Source organism: Dasypus novemcinctus, chromosome 2 (genome assembly GCF_030445035.2).
Source record: "Dasypus novemcinctus isolate mDasNov1 chromosome 2, mDasNov1.1.hap2, whole genome shotgun sequence".
Taxonomy (NCBI): Eukaryota; Metazoa; Chordata; class Mammalia; order Cingulata; family Dasypodidae; genus Dasypus; species Dasypus novemcinctus.
Genome location: NC_080674.1, coordinates 51,893,731 through 51,903,602, shown reverse-complemented (window position 1 = coordinate 51,903,602; position 9,872 = coordinate 51,893,731). Strand labels below are relative to the sequence as shown.

Here is a 9,872-nt window from a genome sequence, read left to right as displayed (position 1 = left end):
ATCAAAGATTTAAACAAGGATATCCAAAAGTGGGTGGAAAGGTAAACCGACCTTTAAAAAGTAAAATAGTAAGAAAATAGAATTATAACAAAGCTATTCTGTTCCATCTATTAATTGACACTTCAAGCAATTTAATTCTTGACTAGCATTTAGATACTCAGAAATTCCTTTCTCTTTAAGTTACTTAGCATTTGATAAGGATTCTGACATTTTGGACATAGTTTATAATTGAGTGTGATAAATAGATTTTTAAATGTCCTAAATGGTTTGTCTGAACCAAAATATTAAATTTGTGCAGTGTAAATGTAAAACTAGAGCAAATGTTAAGGAAAAAAAAGATCTGTAGCAATCTTTTAGTTAGCAATCTGACTAAAAGTATACAATACAATTATATTATATGCTATTTCCTTTTCTCTTAGAATAAGCATGAGTCCCTAAATTAACATTATGGAAAAATGCTATCCATTTGGGAAAATACTATCCAAGTGGATGGTAATCAAAAAAGTCTCTGCAATGAAAACTAAAATGTGTTACTTGCCTACTTAATATTGGTAGAAAAGAGTTAAATACACTGCTATTTGGTTTACTTTAGACAAAAGCAAATCAAAGACCAACAAAGTAAAATGAGAAATTATTTTGAGGTCAAATATATTCCCAAAAATATAAAGCCAAAACTTAGAATACCAAAGCAGCTATCAATTGTATATAGTCTCTAAAACTCCTAAAAACTCCCTTGTATCCCATGTGTTCAATCATTCCAATAGCAACAAAACAAAATAAATACAGGATGAGCTGAGTAGCAGAATGTAAAAATAAGTATGGAACTCAATTTTGCAATATTACCCCAGAGTATACATTAATTCCTTCTGTTGAAGTTCTTACTATGCTGGCTAAGTCTGATCTGTCAGAATAGAAGGGTATTTTTTAATTCCATAAATATAAACTATGAAGTATCCAATGTGCCGTTCAATTGCTGATTTTATCTTTGGGGGAAGGAGTAACTGAATCTTTATATTTAAACTAGCAACAATATGTTGGTAGAAGCTGAGAAGAGAACCTCTCTGTCTGACCCTCCAAGATAAGATTTACAATCATTTTTGGCTAGCAAAAGTCATCTTGGTGACTATTTAGTGTATATAGGCTACCAGGAACCAGTGCGCTCTTTCTAATACCCCTCTTCATATTTCCAACTGAGGAGTCACCTCTCCCCTGCTGTGTTTGGTTTTGGGAGTTGGTAAACCAAGTTGCTTGGTCTTCCCTCCAGGGAAGTCTGGTTTTTGAAGACTTATTTTAGAGACTTTCACTTATTGCTTGTACAGACAAGAGGTAGGAACAAGGAAAATACAATCAAATGAAGTTTTCTCTTCCAGAGTTAAGGAATACAAAGACCAGGAAATAAAAGGCTGGCATTTGTTCTTTCATTTTGGTTACAGAGAATTTCCTGCTGTTGAACCATCAGCAGCTGCCTTGTTTCAGCATTCCTTGATGTTTCTGTGGAACCCCATATTTTTGTAGCCATTTTCCTTTTAGCCATTGTCAGATTTTATTGCTAGAAACTAAAGAGCCCTAAAACCAAGAGTGAACAATACAGTTAACTAAATTCTTCTTAATCCTTTGACCTTCCAGGCCCATCATAAATATAGGTGAGTTAAGAAACAATTAGGCCAAGAGCTAAACTGGACATGAAGGAAGGAAGGGAGAGGGAAGAAGGGAGGGAGGGAGAGAAGAAAGGAGAGGGGAAGGGAGGGAGGGAATTGTCACTCATTCTGTTTCCTCATTGTACCATCCCATTGCATTATCTCGTTGCATTCTCTCACCCAGCCAGCCTGTTGGGTCAGGTTGCTTGTCTTTCTCATCTTCTTTAGGAGGCACTGGGAACTGAACCCGGGACCTCCCATGTGATAAGGAGGGAGGGAGGAAGGAATTAGTCTAAGAGTTAACTGGATATCACCTAGTTTTTGGTACATGTGAGATCCTACTGCACCTTTTACAAACATTGCTTTGCTCTATCATGTATCAAAAGTTTATCATGTGTCAGGCATTGTGATGAAGACTGACCAAGAATTGCTTCCTTTAATCTCTGTGACAAGTATCTAGGGTAGGTACTAGTATAGTGCCCACTTTCATATGGAGAACTTGAGACTCAGATTGGTTAAGAAATTTCTTTATGTGTCACAGCTAGCAAGTGGCACAGTTAGATGAAATAAGTAACTCAGAGGGGAGCTAAAGAAAACACAATCAATGTGATAAGATACATGAACAAAGATTCCCCCAGAATTTTCCCTCTGCTGTTTTCTCCCACTCCTGCCTGCCTGTCTTCTGTGAAGACATTTTTTTTCTGCTTCCCAGGTTTGCCTGGTTAGTGGATGACAGTCACTGATCCAATTTATCAGCTGAATAGGTCTAATCTATCAGAAGTTCCAATTTGAGATTAACAAAATAAATTAAATACCTTCCCCCTTCATCTTTTTTTTTTTTTTTGAGTATCAAAAAAGTTACTCTAAGTGCAACTTTTCCAAAGACCATACCTCAGGGTAAGAGTTAATAAGTGCCTTTTGATTTTGTTCTAAGTCATAGCATTTATTTCAACTATTTTTAACACTACTATTAACACTTAATATCTTATATTAATGCTAAATTTGAAAACTCAGTTATACTATATTTGGTTGGTTCTGACCACAGATGAGAGAAAATTACTGTTTAGTGGGCACACTCAAAATCTAAATATGCATGTTATCATCTTTTGACACCACCTCCATTCTTTTTTCTTTAGACTTTTTTTTCATTTATTATCTTTTTTTTAAAGATATATAGATCATACAAAATGTTACATTAAAAAATATAAGAGTTTCCCATACTTCTTTCATTAGTGTGGTACATTCATTGCATTTGATGAGTACATTTTGGAGCATTACTACACAGTACAGATTGTAGTTTATGTTGTAGTTTACATTCTCAGTACATTCAGTGGGTTATGTTGTAGTTTACATTACCCAGTACATTCAGTGGGTTATGGCAAGATATATATTGTTCTGCATCTATCCTTGCAATATCATTGAGAACAACTCCAAGTCCCAAAAATGCCCCAATATCACCCCTCTTTTACTTTCTCCCTTCCTTCAGCAACTCCCATGGCCACTGTCTCCACATTAGGGATATAATTTCTTCCATTGCTAGAGTCACAGTAATTCTCTAGTAGAGTACCAAGAAGTCCACTCTAATCCATATTTTATTCCTCCATCCTGAGGACCCTGGGATGGTGATGCCAACTCCACCTCCAAATTGAGAGAGGACTCATGACTAATGGATGGGATTCCATCCACATGACTAATGGATGGGATTCTCCTGCTTACAGCTGTAGACTCTCTTGGTTCCTTGGTATGGAGGCTGACCATCCTCACTTCCTTGTTGGCTATCCTGGGTAAGTCCAACAAACTGGAGAGTAGGTGTTGAAACTCTGCTGAGGCTCAGGGCTCACCTGGCACATGGACTGTCCAGATATTCAAGTCTCCTAAGCATACACTAACCCCAGTGCCAACCACACGTTCAGTAAAAGTGACAGAAAAGACATGTGCAGAGAAGTCACATCTTAGTCCTACTCCATCACACTCAGGAGCACGAATTCCAAAGTAGGGCCCACTGGCAAGGCACTGAACTCCAGAGCCATCTGCTATGACCATAGGACCTGGGTGTCTCTGTAGCCCTCAGAAGCACCACTACCTGGGGTTGTATTTACTTTGGCTGTCTCTGAGATTCTGCTGAGATGTGTATATGCACCACCCCTCTGCTGACCTCCCAAGTCATTTTGAAGTCTTAGCCATATAAACTCATTTGTCTGTACCATTTCCCCCTTTCATTCAAGGCCTTTTTCTAGTTGTTATCACCAGCTGGTGCTTGGTAGGAATCCCTCAGTGCCAGGGAGGCTCATCCCTGTGAGTCATGTTCCATGATGGGGGAAGGTAATGCATTTATATGCTGAGTTTGCCTTAGAGAGTGGCCACATTTGAGCAACAAGGAGGATCTCAGGAGGTAACTCTTAGGCATTCTGCAGCTCTAGGCTTAGTTGAAATTTCAAGCACTCAGGCTCATAAGCATAGTCATCATTATCAAGGGTGCATCATTGAACCATCCTTCTTCACTGGTCATTGCCCTTGCACTTGGGGAATTGTTGCTGTTCCACTGGGGAAAGTGACAGAGCTCCCCATGATGGGAACTCAGCACTCCCTCAGTTGTTGTGTGAAACTCTGCCCACTCTGTCAATACTTAACAAACATCAGAACATATCTTTATACCCTATATGCCTGCCCATATAAACTCCCTCCCATGCATCCCCCATCAATGACACCCCACAACAATTCTCCTCCCCTGCCGTGGTTGAATGCCTCTGTGATTCAAAACTTCTTAAAAAATGAAACCTAATATTTTGCCAAAATCATTTATTAGGAAAATGAAATAGTAACGATAGTTTGAAAGATTAGAAATAAAATACATAATAATTTAGAAAAACTAAAATAAAGTAAAAAATAAATTGGGTTACTAAAAATTGAAAACACCATAAAAATTTTTATGTGTGTGTTTTGCCTTTCATCACTGTAGTAGGTGTTGCTTTATATATACAGTGATGAGGCAATCTCTTCCATTTCTTCTTTGGTGTCTGCATCCTTTTTTAAAAAATTTTTATTATTATGTCTTCAAAAAAGTTTTAGGCCACAGCAAAGTCACATATAGAATATAGGGGACTCCCATATACCCAACATGAAACCCTTTTCCCCTTCCCCAACATTGATCTTTTTACATGTAGATTTTACATTTGCTCCAACTGATGTACAGATACTGAAACATAGCTACTAACCATGGTTCCATTACGGTTTACATTTTAGACTGTACACTTTTATAAGTTTTTGATAACATCATGGTTTACAAAAATATGGAATGCTTCATGAATTTGCATGTCATCCTTGTGCAGGGGCCATGCTAATCTTCTCTGTATCATTTCAATTTTAGTATATGTGCTACCAAAGCAAGCACCACCTCCATTCTTTCCATTGCAAATTTGTAGAAGAATTTACCATTTAAATTAATATTAGCTATGACTAGAAGAAGCCCATAATAAATTAATTCTCATATTCTTCACCTCTCCAGAGATGACTCCTCTGACTGCCATTCCTAGCATTCAGGTACCAAAAACAGTAAATTATCATCTTGGTTATTGTTATAAAGGGGAAAAATGAGGAGTATAGGAAACTACAAAGGAGAAAACATATTTAAGAATCCCTTAGGTTGACAGAGATGAAGATTGTTATCTTTTTTTTCCCATGGCAGCCCATGAGTATGCTAAATAATTGTAATATCAAAATCTCTTATGAACATGCAATATTAAAACACATCAGCAAAAGTATATCCACAGCAAGATCATTTAGTACTTCAGTAGGGAATATTTTAAGAAAGAAATCCTCCTCGCCAAAGGATACATTGAAAAAAATCTTTCAATTCACAAAAGAAAGAGAGAAAGAAAGAGAGGGAAGGGAGGAAGGAAGGAAGGAAGGAAGGAAGGAAGGAAGGAAGGAAGGAAGGAAGGAAGGAAGGAAGGAAGGAAGGAAGGAAGGAAGGAAGGAAGGAAGGAAGGAAGGAAGATTGCAATTTGTAGTTTTATGTATGGTGCATCATCTACCTAAAATTCTGCTCTTACAACCTATGCTATGAACTAAGTTTTTCCAAGGTAAAGTAGGTCTAAATAGTTCCTGGAAATAGAGAAATCCAGAGGATTTCTGAGCCAGGCACTTAACACTAGAAAAGGTGTTGTTGGTATAGTTTCTCAAGGATTATCAGTAAGAAAAGCGAATTAAGATATTGGGTGGAGTTCTCCCAACTTAAATTTGGCAGAAAGTGGTGAGTAGTGTTCTCTTCCTTTTGAGGAACAGGCAGAAGATAAGCTGAAGTGGTATGACCTGAGGACTTGTCCAAATAGGGACTCAGACCACCTTCCTGAGTTGAGATCAGCTTCCTTTTCTCTTTATGTTCTGATTATCTAATTGAACTTAGATTATCAAACACAGAATATAAGTATAAAGATATGTCTGGAAACTATCAGGACAAATTGATACCTTTTGTAAAAAGCATTTCTCAAAAAGTCTCACCTTAACCAACTAATCCTAAATTGTCTGTTGCAACAGACCAGCCATAAGCTACATATTTGAGAAAATTTCCTTTCAATTTGCACATAGAATAGTTCACTCACTTGGTAATTGGGAACTTAAAATCAGGCCAATCCATCAGAAGGTTTAGAATTACCTAGTGGATCACCAGAACTGGGATAGTATATACAAACTTTTCTACAAGAGTAACTTCTTAGATTTCTCTCTTGGCTATTGAAATCTCATAGGCACAGTTTGTCTAAAATCTAAGATATTAATAACAAAATAGTTTTTTGTACAAACTGTAATGTTCGATGGACTTTCCTTGGAATTCTCACTCTGGACTTTCTAGTTAAGAACTTTGATATTTATCTTGTTTTGTATCCTTCATTGGTAAATAGGGATACAATATGGATGTAATAGAGTGGGTATAGGTATAAATTAGACATTGACTGCAAAGCATTCAATGTCTAGCAAACATTGAAAAATATAGCTAGTAATATATCACTATTATCAATATCAGAAACCAAGAGTTTAAAACTCTTACATGAGGATCATGTTTTCAGTAGATCTGCTCAGAGATTTTAGACTTAGGGAGAGATAAATTATGTGTCTCCTGTGTGTGTCCTAAGCACTGGTTTACTTGAAGAGCCAGGGCTAGAAATGCTGGAAGATCTATTGATGGAGCAAAAGGCCAGAACCCAGCCACAGAGCAGCATGAAAAAGTAGCCCAAATAATGCCATATCTGGATTGAAGGAGGTTCTAAAACCCCCCACAATCACAATTGCTAATAGTATAAAGTAATAAAAATAAATGATAAAAATAAATAAGAATGTAAAGAGAAGTAACAGAAGTATTAAAATAAATCAACAAAAGAAATATATGCTTTTAACAATAAAAGTCAGCATTATATTATGTGGGAAAAAAAGGGAACTGAAATTTGCATTCTATATGATTCCATTTAAATAACATTCACTAAAAGTCATGATGGAGAACAGATTTGTAATTGTCAGGGTCTAGGGATGAGGAAAGGGGCTGTTGGTGTGATTATAGAAAAATAGCTCAAGGGAGTTTCTTTTTTATTTTTTTAAAGATTTACTTTATTTATTCCACTTTGCCTTGTTGTTTGTGCTTGCTGTCTGCTCTCTGTGTCCATTTGCTGTGTGTTGTCTGTGTCTACATTTCTTTTCTTCTCTTCTTCTCTTTTGGATGCTCTGGGAACCAACCCTGGGACCTCTGATGTGGGAGAGAGGCACTCAATCGCTTGAGTCACATCAGCTCCCTAGTTTGTCATGTCTCTCATTGTCTCTTTTGTTGTGTCAGCTCACCATGTGGGCCTCCTCACTTCCACCAGAAGGCCCCAAGAGACAAACACAGGACCTTCCATATGGTAGATGGGAGCCCAATTGCTTGAGCCACATCTAATTTCCAGGAGTTTCTTTCTGGCAATGGAACAATTCTGTACCTTGAAAGTGATGGTGGCTATATGAATGTACATGGAATTCAATTTTGTGGAACCATATGTAGACACACTCCGTAAAAACTGCTAAAATCTGGATACCATCTATAGTCTTGTTAAAATATTGTAAAAAGTCAATTTCCTGATTTTAGTATTGTATTAAAGTTATTTAAGGTATTACCTTTGAGGAAAGCTGATTAAAGGGATAAAAGAATTCTCGATTATTTTTACAACCCTCTGTTTCCCACTTTCTCTGAATGTATAACGATTTTGAAATAAAAATGTAAGAAATGTAAACACAAAGGGGATTGAAGCAGTAGTCACAAAAGGCCTAAAATAAAATATTGAGGATTTAAACAATTATGTAGTAAAGCTATTTAAGCATTTAAAAATAATAAAAATATAGATATTATGATTATATAATTTTTAAACATACACATATCCAAAGATAAATAAATTATAATAATTATAAAAAAAGAAATAGTTAGAAAACCAAATACAAACTGATGAAATTATTTATGGCAAAATTGATGGACAAAGGGCTGTTCTCAGTAATACATAAAGAGCTTTTATTGATAAAATAGAAAAAACAAACACTCCTAGAAGAAAAAATTGGGAAATAACATGGAGATACAACAAACAATAAGCTAGAAATGATGTATAACATACAAGATTACTTAACTTCACAATTGGTTAAGTGCAGATTTTTAAAAATGTTAAACTTTTAATATGAAACTGGTAAACTAGTATTCTAATGAATTTTCCAATATTTGCACATGGAAAAGTTCTCTCTCATACACATGTCAAAGGGTGTGTGGCTTGGTGCTATAATTCTGGAAAGCAAATTAGCAAAATGCATTCCAAAAGATTGACTAAAAAGTCCAGTCTTTTAAATCAAGGATTGAATATTCAGGAATTTATGTTGCCAGATAATAGGGCTTTAAAACAAAGAGACCCCTCATACCAGTATTTTAAATACTATTTTATTTTTTTAAATAGACTTTATTTTTAAAACAGATTTTGTTTTTAGAAAAATTACATAGAAAATATGAAGAGTTCCAATATGTTTATAAATACTTGCATTAGTGTGCCATACATTATTATTATCTAAAGTCCACAGTTTACATGAGCCTTCACTCTTTGTGTTGCACAGTTCTATGGTTTTTGACAAATGCATACCGTCATATGGCCATCATTACAGCATCATACAGAAGAGTTTCACTGCTCCAAATATGCCGTGAGTTCTCACCTATTCATCTCTCCTACACTCTCCCTCAATCCTTGGCCACCATTGATCTTTTTACTCCCCTATAATTTTTCATTTCTAGGACATCATATAGTTGGAGTCCTAAAGTATGTAGCCTTGTCAGACTTGTTTCTGTCACTTACCAATATGCATTTAAGAATTCTCCATGTCTTTTGGTGTCTTACTAGTACATTTCTTTTTATTGCTGAATAATAATACTCTAGTGTATGATTACATTCGTAACAGTATTTTCACAAAGCAAAATGAGAAATATTCATAAAAGTAATTGTTTAAATAAATGATGTCCTTACCATGAATCCATTAAAGTTTATCTTGCAGAAGTAAATTAATTAACATAGAAAGATGTTCATGATTCACTGTTAAGTGAAAAGAATGGGTGATATCAAAAATATTTTTAAATAAAAACTAGCTTCTGTATTTTTCTAACTTTGCTAATCTTTGTTATTTAAAATTAGCAGTTTCAGAATTTCAATTGTTTTAAGTTACATGAGCCTTAACTTTCATTTGTCATTTTCTCTTAAAAATAATCTTGTTTATATATTTTTTCTAAAATCCTTAATCTAAATGAAAAGAAAGTATAAAGCAAGACTAATTCAATGTTATAGAAACACATTTAGGAAGCAACTATGCCCTATAACTCTTGACCCAATGATAATTACTATTAAAAAGGAAAATAATGCATTTTATCTAAAAATATGTTGAAAAAAATAAAAAAGAATATAGAAAGGGAAATAAAAATCACCTACAATTCTTTTCCTATGAAATATAAAAATAACCCCAAATCTTTACTGTGTTCAGTTGAATCAGTACTCTACACATCTTCTAGACCCTTATAATAGTAAAGCACTGTATAAATTCCAAAAGAAAAGCCATAATATCATAATGGAAATATTTAAAATATTCAGTACTTTCTAGTACCATAAAATCTTGTTATAGTTTGTCTTGATTGACTAATAAAAAGATGGGCACAAAGAAAAGAAGTTCAAATCCATTAAAAATGCTACTGCTCCT

At 35.0% G+C, this 9,872-nt stretch overlaps 1 non-coding gene across 1 annotated transcript; it reads right to left on the bottom strand.

Moving 5' to 3' along the window:
• Window positions 1–4,921: 4,921 nt before the first annotated feature.
• On the bottom strand, window positions 4,922–5,028 carry LOC111763606 (U6 spliceosomal RNA). The gene has a single exon (XR_002796446.1). It is a non-coding gene; the product is annotated as a U6 spliceosomal RNA (small nuclear RNA).
• Window positions 5,029–9,872: the final 4,844 nt, after the last annotated feature.